This window comes from Cetorhinus maximus, chromosome 1 (genome assembly GCF_964194155.1).
Source record: "Cetorhinus maximus chromosome 1, sCetMax3.hap1.1, whole genome shotgun sequence".
In the NCBI taxonomy this organism is placed as follows: Eukaryota; Metazoa; Chordata; class Chondrichthyes; order Lamniformes; family Cetorhinidae; genus Cetorhinus; species Cetorhinus maximus.
The window spans coordinates 46,665,777-46,677,913 of NC_135879.1; the positions used below are offsets into that span (position 1 = coordinate 46,665,777).

A 12,137-nucleotide genomic window follows, 5' to 3' on the forward strand; every position below is an offset into this window, starting at 1 on the left:
ATCAGTCCAGATTTGGGAGATGACCAAGTGTTCAAGGACTTTGGAGAGCAAAGGGAGGTTAGAGCTAGTTTGCAAGGGTGCACCTGTTGAGGATGGGCTTTTGAGGAGAGATAGGATGATGGCAGTTTTGAAGGGAAGGGGACCGTTTCTGAAGAGAGGGGATTGTTTCCAAACTTGGCTGTCACAGGGGTCAGGAAGGAAATGATCAACAGTTTAGTAGGAATGGGGTATATAGAGCAAGGGCTCTATATAGAGCAATAGAACCAAGTTCCATGGGCACGATAAGCTGAAGAGATACCAAGAGGGGAAACACTAGAAAATGACCTAGGCTCAGAGCTCAGGCAATGGGAAGTTAAAAAATAAGAAAGTCTTGCGTTTATATAGTGCCTTTCACTGCCATCAGATGTCCCAAATGCCTACAGCCAATGAAGTGCCTTTGAAGTATGGTCACTGGTGTAATGTAGGAAACGCAGCAGCCAACTTGAAGGCAGCAAATCCCCACAAACAGCAATGTGATACACTTTGGCAGCCTTCTGTCTCATGAGACGATGGTTTGTGCCTTGGTGGTCACCTCTGTATTAAACATTGCCTGGCCTGGCTCAGGAGTCTCTGCCACATTTTCTGCAGGTGAAGGCAATGAGCTGAGAAGGTGCCAGATTTGCTGGCCTTTGTTTCCTCTGGGTCTTCTTCTTGGCCAGCTGAACTATCTGTTTCTCCTTGCCTCTTCCAATGCTCCGAGGTCACGGACATCTGTGTCCTAGTTGTTTATGTCAATGACCACCATCTTCATATTGTGCTTACAAGTGTCAATGCAGTGGAGGTATTGGATGTCCAGAAAGTTGTAACCCAGTGGCCACTGCACAGTGCAGAGGGCTGTTGCGTATATGCCCGTCACTCATCCAATGAACATGGCCGAGATAGTGCAGACATAATTGGCTTGGTAATGAGCGTGTGTTGATGGATTTAACATGCTCCAGGACTTCTGAGTTGGTGACCTTGTCCTGCCAAGAGATGCCAAGGATATACCTGAGACAGCGAAGGTAGAAACTGTTCAACCTTTTCTCCTGCCTAGCATAAATTGCCCAGGTCTCACCACTGTAGTGGAGTGCGCTGAGGGAGCAAGCTAGGCAGACTTATAGTTTGGTGTTCTCAGTCAGCTTGGCCAAAACAGCTGCAGTTTTTTCAATATGTGCGTTGGTTTCAGCATCAAAGGACAGATTGCTGGTGATTGTGGAGCCTAGATATGTGAAGCTATCAGCAGCCTCCAGTGTCACATTGTCAATGCTGGTAGATGGCGATATGGCATTGTCCTGGACCATGGCTTTTGTCTTCTTGTTGCTGATGGTCAAACCAAACTCCTTACAGGAGTAAGAGTGTCTGCCCATTTGCCACTGCAGATATTCCTCAGTGTGGAATGTTAGTGTGGTGTCATCAGAGTAGAGCTGATGAGCACTTGGCGCACCTTTGTCTTGGATCTCAGGCAAGCAAGGTTGGACAGCTTTCCATCAATTCCATCAATTGTGTAAGTAGACACCACCTGTAGAAGTCCTGAAGGCAAATGACAGCAGCAAAGAGAATAATACACAAAAGAGTGTCAGCGCTAGAACACAATCCTCTTTGACTGCACCACAGATTTCAAAGGGTTTTGATGTTGCCCCATCATAGCTGACCTTGCCCATCATGTTGCCATGGAAAAAGGAGATTGCATTGAGCAGCTTCGGTGGGAAATCAGTTTCTCCAGCAGCTTAAATAGACCGCCTCTGCTCACATGGTCAAATATCTTGGTGAGATCGATGAAGGCAATATATAGTGGCCTTCTTTGTTCACGGCAAGCCTTTTGCAGCTGCTGGACTGAGAAGATGATATCAATTGTAGATCTTCCAGTTCTGAAACCACACTGAGATTCGGGGTAGATGTGTTCAGTCAGGATCTGCAGTCTGATGAGGACAACACGGGCAAATACTTTTCCCATAATGCTCAACAGGCAGGGATGTCTCGATAGTTGTTGCAATCACTGTGGTTGCCCTTGTTCTTGTACAGGGTCACAATTTCGCATTACAAATATACTGAGGCACTGTCTCCTCCCTCCAGCAGAGACAGAAAAAGTTGAGCAATTGCTGTAGGAGTGCCGGTTTCTCACACTTAATTAGTTCAGGCAGTGTAGCATCAACACCTAGAGTTTTACCAATGGCAAGCAAATCAATAGCTTTGCTCAGCTCTTCCACTTAGGTTTTATATCAAACTCTTCCTATGACAGGCAGGCTCACTATGGTGTCCAGAGCTTCCCCAGTGATCGTGCAGTCTGTTGGTCTTTACATTGGGCAGCTCTTAGCTGCATACAGAGTATTCTTGCTTTGGTCTCTCTTGCAATTATGAGAACAAACTCCCACAATCAGCTATGTGATAATGACCAGATAATCTGCTTTTGTGCTGTTGATTTGAGGGATAAATATTGTCAAGGTAGTGAGGATAACACTCCTACTCTTCTTCAAAATAGTCCCACAGGCCCTTTTACATCCATTTGAGAGAGCAGATTTAGTCTTAGTTTAAAGTCTCTTTAGAAAGATAGCACTGCACTGGGATGTCAGCATTGATTTTTGTGCTCAAGTCCTGCAATGGAAATTTAACCTATAACCTCCTGAGTTACAGTTAAGTATGCTACCAACTGAATCATGGCTGACACTAGTGAATTGGAAAGGCTGGGTAAGGGTAGGTAGAGCCTTTTACTTGGACCCAAATATTCGCTACCGATGCAAGTAACTCGAGTTGGTAAATTTCCTGATTTGGCAGACTCACCTCGGTAGAAAGTGCCCCACCAAAATCAATTTATGGTCCAGAGGAGGCGGGTGCAGGATAGAGTCGAGTTCACCGCCCCCGGAAGCAGATCAGATGCATCCACAGGGGTGGTCAAGTGCCAAGGTGGATTGGTTAAAAGGGGCATCTAGATTCTCTGGGACTTTATCCCAGCTTTTTCATTAAATGTTAGGCCCTCTAGCCCTCACCCCTCACAACCCATCATTCCCCCACCCATTCCCAATACCAGCCCCAAAGGTCCTCCATACCCTTCATACCAACACATCCACCCCCATGACCCTTTATAGCTCCCATGCCAACTTCATGCTAACTCATACCTCTCATCCACCACCCTTGGCCCTTCACTCTCCATGCAAACTCATTTAGTATCCACCCATGGACAGACCTCAGAAGCCATATTGAGATAAAATAAAGGTGTAAATATCTATTACAGCCTTCATTATATTAAAAAGACACTCATTCATGAAGCCCATTCAAATTTTTAAATCTCCACAAGTGCTCAATTCCTTATTAAACAACATTTTATTCATAACTGCAAATCAAAGATAGCTAATCCATTAATAAGCTCTTTGAGCTGTCAATCAAGCTATGAATTTAGGACCCCCTGCTGAGATAATTATAGGAAAGTCACAGGCATTCATAATGATAGCCCTTGGGGAAATATCAGCAAGCAACAATTATAACTAGAACAGAGTTGTTTCAATTCTGACTTTTACAGGCAGCCTGCTTTTTTTATTTTTAAAGGGATCAAAATTTAAATAGCTTGATAGTTCTACTGAAATGTTCACAATTATGCAATCTTTTCATTATTTTATAATTTATTTTTGTTTTAATGATTGTCCATAACTATGTTATGAATTATGATTACTTTTTTATTTGTATCATCATCACAATTCGGCATCTACCACCATGATAATTTTTCAATAAACCAATTATCTATTTTTCTTTCTTTCTTTCTTTTCTATTCCCAGCTTTGATGAAAGGTTGCTGTCATACCTGATGAGCATTGCCGGAGTTTTCTCCTTTTATTTCAGGTTTCCAGCATCTGCAGTATTTTCCATTTGGTTAACTGTGAGAAACTTATGGATTTCTTTGTCACTATAGTTGAAACCATCTGATCAGCTGCCTCTACCGCTTCCCTCCCTTCCACTAGCCAACTGGCTAAACTTCCTCTAAAGATCCTCCCTGACCTAATAGTGAACTCACATCATTCTATAGTTTCTCTCCTATTTCCCCTTATGCCTTCTCTGAGCTTATCTTATTCTTGAAACCCATCTCCTGCTACTTGACCCTTTCCCACTAAACTGCTGAACACCCAATTTCCCCTCCTGGCTTGCATGTTAGCTGATGTTGTTAACTCATTTCTCTCTTCAGGTACAGTCCCCTCTCCTTCAAATCTGCTGTCATCACCCCTTTCCTCAAAAAAGATACTGTTGATCCTTGCAAAGTACTGCCTCATCTCCAACCTTTGGAGAGCTGTTAAATTCACTAACCTATGGAGGCTGAGACATTGAATATATTCAAGGCTGAGTTAGACAGATTATTGAACAATAGGGGAGTCAAAGGTATGGAATACAGACAGGAAAATGGAGATGTGGCCAAGGTCAGATCTGCCATGATCTTTTTGAATTGCAGAGCAGGTTCGAGGGGTCCTATGGCCTACTTCTGCACCTGTTTCTTTTATGACTGTTTGAACTTTAGCTCCAACTTTTTAAATGAAAAATATATGCTAATCACAGGGGATTTTGACTGAAAATGACATAATGATAATCAGGTCATGTTATGCACGGTGAAGTGCAAAAAGGCTATTTGTCTCAGGCTTTACTTTAAATTCACACAAGAATAATCTCTGCTTATTTCAAATATCCTTGAAATATGGGAAGGATTGGCAAACGGAGAGCATTTTTACTTGAGGCACTGACCTACAAAGGTCACATTAAAGTCAACAAACATTAAGGGGTTGGAATGGGGGAGTTTTAACTGGGAATGGGTTTCAGCAAGGTCTGGGTAAATTAAAATTTGCCCTGTCGTTTTTTATTGCAAATGTTGTCATTGCTCAAAGATCTCTTTGAGAGGAGGAATTTTTTTTATTCATTCACAGGATGCAGGCTTTGCTGGCTGGGCCAGCATTTATTGCCCATCCCTTGTTGTCCTTGAGAAGGTGGGGGTGAGCTGTCTTCTTGACCTGCTGCAGTCCATGTGGTGTAGGTACACCCACAGTGCTATTAGGAAGGGAGTTCCAGGATTTTGACCTAGTGACAGTGAAGGAACGGTGATATATTTCCAAGTTAGGATGGTGTGTGGCTTGGAGGGGAACTTCCAGGTGTTGGTGTTCCCATCTATATGCTACCCTTCTCCTTCTAGATGGTAGTGGTCGTGGGTTTGAAAGGTGCTGTCTAAGGAACCTTGATGAATTCCTGAAGTGTATCTTGTTGATAGTACACACTGCTGCTACTATGTGTTGGTGGGAGAGGGAGTGAATGTTTGTGGATATGGTGCCAATCAAGTGGGCTGCTTTGTCCTGGATGGTGTCAAGCCTCTTTAGTATTGTGGGAGCTGCACTCATCCAGGCAAGTGGGGAGTGTTCCATCACACTCCTGACTTGTGCCTTGTAGATGGTGAACAGGCTTTGAGGAGTCAGGAGGTGAGCTACTCGGTGAAGGATTCCTAGCCTCTGACCTGCTCTTGTAGCCACAGTATTTATATGGCTAGTCCAGTGCAGATTCTGGTCAATGGTAACCTCCAGGATGTTGATAGTGGGGCATTCAGTGATGGTAATGCCATTGAGTATCAAGGGGCGATGGTTAGATTCCCTCTTCTTGAAGATGATCAATGTTTGACATTTGTGTGGTGCGAATGTTACTTACCACTTGTCAGCTCAAGCCTGGATATTGTACAGGTCTTGCTGCATTTGCACATGGACTGCTTCAGTATCTGAGGAGTCACGAATGGTGCTGAACATTCATTAGCGAACATCCCCACTTCTGACCTTAAGTTGGAAAGAAGGTCATTGATGAAGCAGCTGAAGATGGTTGGGCTGAGGACACTGCCCTGAGGAACTCCTGCAGTGATGTCCTGGAGCTGAGGTGACTGACCTCCAACAACCAAAACCATTTTCTTTTGCGCTAAGTATTATTCCAACCAATGGAGAGATTCCCCCCTGATTCCCAATGACTCCAGCTTTGCTAATTTCTCAGGAAATTGATGAAATATGATAAATTATATAAGTGAGTTTGGTTTAAAGAAAACAAAATAGTTCTAGTTGATTTAGATAATAGATAGGGAATGATGAAATTTTGTGATTTTGATCATTTAGCGTGTGTTATAAAACCTTATTAATTTTTAATAAGCTGAATGCCTGCTGTGGAAGGAGTAATTTTTTCTTAAATTATGGTTGTACAGTGCGAACATATTTAATTACTTCTGCTTTTAGTGTTGTGGCTTAATTTATACCACTGTGTATATACTTGACATTCCATTTAAGTTCTAAATAATAAAGCTCCATAAAATCCCTAGGTGCTAATCGCAGAAAGGGGACAATATATTGTGTAGACATGAGAATGTGGTTTCACTGGCCCATTGAACATGCTCAGTAAAGTCTCTGCAGACTTGATTTTGTCCATTGTCTGCACTGTAATATAACACTGAAAAGTAGTTTATAATCATTGTAAGGCTTCAGCAATTGATGCCTGGGGACGTACAACGTTTTGTTTATTGCCCTGTGTAATTTATAGCTTTCATTCTCCTGTTTCTTTCTTCTCTCTTTTCTGCACTGGGCTATCTGAATGTTGCCTTTCAATGGGAAATCCTACCTACCTCTTCCCCTATATAATTTGAGGTTATTTTGGGGATATTTTGACTTTGGGCAACTCATCACACATCTCTCCTGATTTCATTTTCACAGCGCACCTTCTCCAGCCAAAGAAAGAGGTTGGTAACCTGCTCAAAGTCTTCTACAAATGCTGCTCTCTGCCAGTTTGTAAGATGTGTGAGAGTGATCTGTGAAGACGAGCCCTCTGATTTAAGATATGTCGCCCTGTAGAGAAGCAGATGGGGATCATTGTAACTTTGTGCGATAGTGTAAAATTGGTGATAGCCTATTGGCAGCCTCCTTTATATCTCTCCCAATTGGTATTACCATTGTCTACTCTGTTGCCCGTGTCTTAACACGCACCAAGTCCCATTCACATATCACTCCTGTGCTCTCTGACATCTTGATTTTAAAATTCTCATCCTTGTTTTAAAATTTCTCCATCATCTTGTCCCTTCCTTCCTCTGTAATCTCCTCCAGCCCCACAACCCTCTGAGTCATCCACACTTATCTAATTCTGGCCTCTTGAGCGTCCCTGATTTTAATCACTCCATCTTTGGTGGATGCGCCTTCAGTGGTCCAGAGCTTAAGCTCTGGAATACCCTTCTTACACCTTTCCATCCCTTATGTCATTTTCCTCCTTTAAAATACACATTAAAACCTACCTCTTTGACCAAACTTATGGTCATCTGACCTAATTTCTCTTTATGTTGCTCAGTGATGTGTCTTTTTTTATAACGTTCCTGGGAAGCACCTTGGGATGTTTTATTATGTTAAAGGTGCAAAATAAATATAAGTTGTTGTTATCGCTTAAAGGCATAATTACTCCAAGAAATTAAGGCTTTTAAAGAAATGAAACTCAAGCATTTTTTTCTTAAACTCCTTCATAGAGCATCTAGGATACTTAGTTTTAACTTTAATTGAATATTATAATGTATTTCCTGCTGAAAAGGTGCTTTGTGTTAAGTTAACAATTATAAATACAGTAAAAGAACAAATTCATTTAAAAGCTGCACGCAGCTTATCAAGAAGGGCAAAACTACTGCAAATAAAATAGCATAAGATGCTTTGCCTCAGGTTACTAGTGCCTTTAATTCACGGCAGTTTTTTTTACTAGAATTGTCAGTTTTCAAAATCAGCCATGGATTTTATTTACTTGAACTCATTCATTGGACACTCCTGAACTGGTAACATTTGCTGCAACCTGTATTCCCTGTAAAATATCCATAAATGTTGGCGCTTGGCTCCTTCCAAATATAATGTAAGATATTTGGGAAATGGTAACATTCCATATCATCTGAAATATCTTGCCTTGTGTGTGGTGAATGTTTCATCATTTTCAGTCAATAGAATCAATGTACAGAAGATAAAATTGGCAGCACATCCATGATCTTACTAGCAACTATTATAATAGTAAAAATGATTAAGACTAATCCCCATGGTTACAAACAAGAACATCCTACTGTATTTGTTTTACTGTCAAAGGCTTGAGCAATTGTGGCAATAAGTTGGCTTTCTGAACAATGGTTAACAGTCTTTTCCAGGCTGAATCCTACTTTGTATATAGGGCTTTTTTAACACCTTGCTACTGTGGCCAATTTTGTCAGCTTGGAAACTGTTAGAACGTTGTTCAAAAATGTGGATAATTAATTGACTGTCCCTAATTTAACCTTTTGTGAGTTTTTTGTGTATTATGTTTTCTGAATTTTTAGAATGGGTGCCTATAAAACCGCATTAGGCCAGAAATAATACTCCAGCAACATTCTCTTACCAATGACGAAAGATATATATATTGTAAAATATTGTCATAGCAGTCCGCCAACTTCTGGCATACTGTTATTTGAAGGAACCTTCCCACTCCTGCCGCCAACCCCTCCGACACCATCCTCCATTATGTTCCACTGCAACCAGAAAGACAGGAGGGAAACTGAATTTGAGGCTTCTTTGATCTGCATGTGATCAGAGTGTAAATGAATGCAAGAACCTGAGAGAACATGTAAAATCTGAGTTTTCTCCTTTTCTTCCTTTTGAGGAAGTTATCGGATTCTGCTTAATACTTCCCTCAGTATTGTGGGTAAGATTGCAATCTTATTTAGTGTATTGAGGCTATATGACTGTAGAGAAATGGTACAACATATTGAAGTACCAATGTGATATGTTAATGGATGACACACCACACTTAAGAAGGTTTATGATCATTTATCATGTTACAAGATCACAAGGGTTTATTGTTGGCGATATTAGTTGATTGTTGATGTGTAAATAAATGGGTGAGTCCCAGTGTTAAAATAGCAGACAGAGGAATGCCACATCAGTGTTTTAAACATTTGTCTGCTACTGTGGAAACTGTAATTTCTAGACTTAATTCTCTTTCTGCATAAGTTTTATTGTACTTAAATGCCAAAAGCACTATTAACATCTTTAAAGCGCAATTCAATTTCAAACCGTTACACTACTCAACCCAAACTATCACAGGTTTTACAAATAAAAATAACAAAAATACTGAGAATCTTAAACAAAAACAGAAAGTGCAGGAAATATATAGCAGAAGCACCAGCATCTGAAATCAGAAAGATTGTTTAGTAAAGGGCTGAACAACAAATATTCTAGTCACAGGGGAAAAGTTTATAGGTTGAACAATTCCATAAAAAGCAGGAGACCGTTACATGATCAAAGTAATCGTATATAAGTAAAAGAATGTTAAATTAACGAACATAAAGTCATGGGAAAGGGCTGCACAAGGAAAAAGGATTTAAAAATTAGGTCAATTGAACAAGCTTTATGACCAGTTGATGTAAGGAGACTGACCTTTCACACTCTTATGAACTCTGCTTCTCCAAAGCATTGTGCAGCTGATTCCTGCAGGTGTGCAAAACTTCGGAGGCATCAGGGGTGAGAATGATGGGAATTTTGGCTGCCATCTGTGAAATTCAAGTAGCAAAGGGCAGGTCCAAAAACCACCCACCACCCACCTGCGCCTTCCTCTAAGGTATCGTAGCATTCCTGGAAAACCCATGGTCAGATGTGCAAAACGCACAGTTGTGGATCTGCCATTGTTATACACTCAACTATTTTTTTCCACTGAGGTGAACACATGGCCGAACCACTAGTGCCCTTTTTGCACTGCCTTGTCCAAGTTGAATTTCCTCATCCTGCTTTATACAGGCCCCACCTCATAATCTGCCCCTCCTTGCCACAATTGTATCCTGAATCTGCATTAATAATGGTGAATGTTCATGGCTGCCTTGTGTTTGCATCATAGAATAATTTTATGAACTTGTGCTCCAACCATGGAGCAATATTTCTCAGCAACATATATGCACTCCTAGAGGGTGAAGTGATTCATTTTAGTTAGATGAATGAGGAAGAGTAATATAAATTAAATGGTAAAATTTTAAAGCGGATACAGGAACAGAGTGATTGTCTACTTGTTACATAAACAAGTTTTTGAAAATGGTAGGACAGATTGAGGGGGCTGTAAAACCGCATATGGGATCCTTGACTTAGGCCCCATTATGGGGAGGTGAGGAGGAAGTTAGGAAATCCAGAAGTACGGATCTCCCTCAGGTCCTGCCAAATTTAATGGAAGAAGCTGATTTGTCTTTTTTGGATTTTTGAAATCTGCTCATGCCTACAGCCAACCAGATTGAAAAGGTGGATGGCTGTCAGGCAGGCAGTCCTGTATGTCCCAGTTTGGAGACTGGGAACGTAGAGTTGGGAGGAGAAATCAGGGGTCAGGTTGGTGACATCCATGGGGCATTTGGAGAGATCAAGGATTAGGGGAGGAGGTGTAAGTAGAGGGATCCAGAGAGATGGGAGGTTGGGAATCAATGAGAGATTGCCTGGAAGGATCAAGAGTTGGCAGAAGGCCATTGATGTGGGTAGCCAGAGAAATCCAGGCTCCCGGGAATGTTCTGCATGGGCCAGGAGATGGTGGTGGTGGTGTGGCCCAGAGAGATTTGGGCTTGGGGGGAGTCATTGGTGGGTGGATGTGGAGAGATTAAGAGTTGCAGGTACATCAATGAGTGGGGCTTGGAGTGGTTGGGAAAGCCTACTGGTGCCCAAAAGGATCAAAGAGCCAGGTGCCAATGGGGGAGGGTCAGGAGAGCTCAGGGATGATGGGGGACATCAGTGGATGGCTCATGGAGACAAGCAGTTGGGAGGGATAAGATTGCGGAGGCCATGGACGAGATAGCAGGTTGGGGAGGACAATAGGAGGGCATTGGATCACATGGTGGTGGTAGAGACAGGGTTTGGGGTGGATGGGGGAGTTTGATCACCAGGGAGGTTAACAAAGTAGCTTGCGGCAGTTACCCATTCCATTCCATCCAACAGTCCTCATCTCCTTTCAGTTGTATGGTTCCCTGGGGTCCAGCTGGCTGCCAGCTTTAAAGCTGGAACACAAATAAAATCTTATGCACCTTAAACGATGGATCTGCCTCCTGGGAGTGGGTTGATTTCCTGTCTTCTTCACGCACGCTGCCACATCCTTCCTCCATTAAAAAATTGGACATGGGCGGGTTTAGGGCGAGTTGGATTCAGGTTTGAAATTCTTTACATTCAAATTCCATCCAGCCAAAACCACCTGTTTTGGAGGGAAAAAATTACTTCCATAGAGTACAAAAGCATTATGACAAATCTTTATAATTTACTGGATATTGTTGTCAATTCTGGGCATTACATTTGAGAAGATGTTCAGGTTTTGGAGAGGGTACAGAGGAACTTTACTAGAATGTTGCCAAGCATGAAAAACTTCAGTTCAAAATTATGAATGGTTTTGAGAGAGTAAATAAGCAGAGACTGTTTCCAGTGGCAGAAGGGACAGTAGCTGGAGGACACAGCTTAAAAATGAATGGCAAAAAACAAACAGCGATGGTATGAGGAAACAATTACTTACATTGCAAATTGTTGTGATCTGTAAAGTACTTACAACAGAGAATTGGAATAATTGAAAAGGAAAATTTTGCTGGAGTGTGGGGAGTGAGCACAGGGCGTGAATTTTACAGTGTTGGAACGGGTGCGCGATGGTCCTGATCTTGCGTAAAATTGCGCATGATGATGTCGGTAGGGCATCCCGACATCACCGTACCATCGCATGATATTATGGTTAGCAGCTGCACGCAGATGTCGGGGCAATTAGGCAAATTTAAATCACAATTTGCAGCAATTTTATGTGGCCCATGCAATTTCACACGTGGCACATGGGCCACTTGGTCAGGTGGCCTTCACATTTTTCATGAAACTTCGATCCAGGGCGGTACAAAAGGCAAACAGCATCTTGGCAAGGTGAATAGGTAGGAGTTTTGCTGTGAGTTAGTTGGAGTTAGTTTATGACAGCTTCTGGCATTTTTTTCTGTGTTCTGGAGAACTCTTTGATTTCTTAGCACTTGCAGAGGCTTTTTGCCTTCAGTGAGCTCACTATCCTGTGCAATCATCTCTAAAAAAAAACTAGGGATTGTCTACTCTGCTGGAGAGACCTCCTCAGAAGAGGAGAGGGCCAGACGGGAGAGGA

The 12,137-nt window shown here is 42.0% G+C and overlaps 1 protein-coding gene across 1 annotated transcript in view; it reads left to right on the plus strand.

Moving 5' to 3' along the window:
* Positions 1-12,137, plus strand: part of pdgfc (platelet derived growth factor c) — a 439,285-nt gene that overhangs the window by 190,277 nt on the left and 236,871 nt on the right. The gene's annotated exons all lie outside the window — the stretch shown is intronic.